The 3,549-nt window shown below is 36.3% G+C and overlaps 1 protein-coding gene across 8 annotated transcripts in view; it reads right to left on the bottom strand.

Annotated features, from left to right (window-relative positions):
• The window catches only part of LOC113482589 (cytosolic carboxypeptidase 6-like), a 969,074-nt gene that overhangs the window by 823,871 nt on the left and 141,654 nt on the right, over window positions 1-3,549 (bottom strand). The window lies entirely within an intron of this gene.

Genomic DNA, 3,549 nt, shown 5'->3' with positions numbered 1-3,549 from the left:
AAAAAAAAAAAAAAAAAAAAAAAAAAAAAAAAAAAAAAAAAAAAGAATGCCTTGTCATCCTCCCCATGTCTTTTAGGCAATCCTGCACCAGAAGAAATACTGTGCAGGTTTTTGCATTAACTCGAAGTTCAGAGGTAATGCAAAGACTTAAGCCAGGTTAGGGCAACTTTGACTGGTGCAGTACCAACCAGCAGTGCTAGAGATTAGGTCTGGGATTCATGTGGGGAAATACATCAGAAATAGAGACTGGAGAAAAAGCATATTGTAGAGCATGTAAAACAGCAGGAAAAAGATGGAAGAATAGTATTTGTTCATGATCTCAGTATTCTGTCTCAGCATTTTTTAAAAAGAGAGGAAGTACTAGATTTGTGGGGGATTGTGGTAAATATAGGTCTCTGAGGGCAAGCAACAAAGCATAAAGGAAGGCCTGAGGACCCAAGCTTTCATGTAAACTGCCACTTCAATAAGTGTGTTGTAGGAGACAGATAGGATAAATCAGATGTTTGTACAGTGCTGTGAAAATTGTAAATGCTGTTAACAGTGCTAAGTATTATTATTAGGTACCAAATACATGCAAAGAGCTCTGTAAAAAAAAAAAAAAAAAAAAAAAAAAAAACAAAAAAAAAAACACAAAAAAACCCCGCACCAAACACCAGCTAACCTAGATATTGTAATTAAACATACCTACTCCAATCAGGTACTCAAACTTGTTTGCATGCCTATGTGTCAGCCTCTGAATTAGCCATGGGCAACTACTGGGAAACAGCAAGAGTAGAAAAGGAAGAAAATAAAATATCTGTTGAGCCACAGGATGTTGGCAAAATAAGAAGGGGCACTGGAGTACTGCAGTATGATCCTTGGGCAGAACAGTCTTAGTGCTCTGCCCACCCACCGACTGACTACACATAGCTGTGGGCTAAAACCCCAGCTCAGCCTAATGCAGCCAACAGAAAATGACATTTACGACATCCTAAGGTTAGCCTAACATTAATTAAACCATCACAGTACTGCACTGTTATCCTCTTTACTTATTTCTTTTGTGAATTTTACATTTTCTTGAGAAATAGTCATTTGCAATTAGAATTTCACAACAAATCTGAATGTCAGAACTCCCCAAGTATGAATGTCAACTTTGTTTAGAGGCTACAGGGAAAAACTGCAAGCCAAGATGTCCTTGAGCACTAAAAGTAGCTGAGATACTAATCTACCACAGGAACCTGAACGCAGCATTAGACCTCAATCTGGCTAAACCAGAATTACTGCAAAACAGTGTTCCAGGGCTGACTGCTTCACTGAAAGCCATGCACCACATGTGGCAATGCTACGCTCTTGCAGTGCTCAAATTTCCAGCAGAAATTAGCACCAGGCAATTGCAGACACAATACAATCAAAATATCAAATGCTACAGAGAGTCTGAAGTTTTGCCCTTTCCCACCAATATTTTGCCACTGGCGATTTCCTTCTACAATAACTTCTCTGATGCTTCAGTACCCTGCGAAAATTTGGACTTGAGGCAACTTGTGTAGGTGTCTAAGAGGAGCTCACCGCTCTTTCTAAGGTTTTGGTGCAAATGACACAGCCCTGTGGAGGAGAAGTAAGTATACCTTCACAATCAGTGACCAATTGCCTACATGTTAACTCGCCTACATTAACCAGCTGCACTGAAAGATACTTTATGTAGATAACAAGTAGTCCTTCATGCAAAACTTGCAGTAAGAAAACATGGATCCCATCATCCAGATTCCCTTTGAGGTATTATCACATCAGCTCTATGATTATTCACCACCATCTCTTTCTTCTTATATTTAAGAAAATTATGGTACTGATTATTAAGCAACAGATTTTTCTTGACAAAGGGCACACACAACAATACAAACTTTTTTTTCCCCAATGTAATTGCATTGTCTTTGTTCAGAAGCAACTGTTTATAGATACGTTACCATGCGAACTAGATCTAGAAAACTGCCCCTTCTACTTTTATCTCAGCTTTCAGAAAAAGTGAGACCTGGATTATAGATGGTTTTAAACCTCTCAGTAAATTTACGGCAAGTATTTTTAATATTTTCATATAGTTAAGTTTGCTCAGTATTTTAGAAGTATTACAGAGGTAGTGCTCTGTACTGAATGCCAGTTACACACTTAAAAATTGGTTGTAGAAGCACACTCCTAGAAGTTATCGATATTGCTGCATACCATATAGGTAAACCTACGTTCACTACGTCAACATTTCAATCTGACATCTTTCACTTGATGTAATTTAATCCAGAAAATTAAAAAAAAAATTTAAAAAAGGTGAAAAGTGATGAGATATAATATGGTAAAATCCTTCAGTCATCTAACAAGAGAATCTGTCACTGCTGCACAATGTGCAGATAAATTGGCAAGGCCAGAGGTCACAGAAAATTAAGAAATAGACAAACACAACTGAAAGCACTAAGTATATACCTCAAAAGGACACAAAATAAATCACTTTGGCCTGCTGAAGTCAAGACTGAGCCACATACTTGTTTATATTTGGAATTTTATAGGGGAAGAGAATAGATGATGAGAGGAAGACTCTGCTGGGATTATTATTAATTTTTTTAACCTATTTGTCCTTTTATTGCCTTTATCATATTTAATCCTTATATCTTTGAGGAGAGGTTGGATCTTGAGCACAGAAGCAGTCTGCATTCCACCTCAAAGGTTTTTACTTCATGACTCATCTATAACACATACAGCTTTATTACCTGCATTGTCAGTTTTAAGCAACTCTTTAAGTTTTGGGATAGATAAGAAGTGAGCAATTTTTCCAGTAGTTTGGGCGCTGATACTTATCAGGATAAAGTAGATGGACAAAGTAGAAGTTATTCCAAATACACACCTGTGGGTTAAGCAAAACTTGTCTTTCCCATTATAATGAGATGCCTAATCTGCAGAATAAAAGCGTTTCTGGACTAAGAATCAATTTTTTGTTAAATGCTACTTACTGTCAAAGCTTGTTGTTTTGGAGAAAATCCCTGTTTTGACCTACAAAATTTTAGTCCCTCTTCAACTGATAAGAAAAGCCATAGCAATAAAGACAACACACAATATTTATAATCTTGGGATGTCTGCAACTAAAGAAGTAGAGGAGGCATAAAGAAATTTCATATGGAAAATAAGAGCAAACTAAAAGACAATAAACTGCACAAAAGCAAGAAAAGTTGTTTCTTTGCCCCATGAAAGTATGAGGTGGAGGAAATATGTTAGCCCTTCTGCTACATTTTCCTGTAAAAGAGCATTTCTTCTGACTAAAGATATTTATGTATGTAAATACGGTAGAATAATTAACACTACAGAGTAAGTAACATGAGTGTGTACAAAATCATCCATTAAGATTCCACATACAGTCCTGATTACTTACACAGGAGAGATTCTTACAACTTGTAAAGTTCAACATAAGTGTTCTTTAGTATAAGTCATTGTATAAAATACATGGTATTAAAATATTTCTTAAATTACTGTCAGCACCTACAATGACAAAAGGCTTTGGAATTTTAAGTTTAACCTCTCTACTGTCTGTCTCTT

This window comes from Athene cunicularia, assembly GCF_003259725.1.
Source record: "Athene cunicularia isolate RWA chromosome 8 unlocalized genomic scaffold, athCun1 chr8_part1, whole genome shotgun sequence".
Classification (NCBI taxonomy): domain Eukaryota; kingdom Metazoa; phylum Chordata; class Aves; order Strigiformes; family Strigidae; genus Athene; species Athene cunicularia.
Note: the sequence above shows the minus strand (reverse complement) of the source record. Positions and strands in the feature narration are given on the sequence as shown.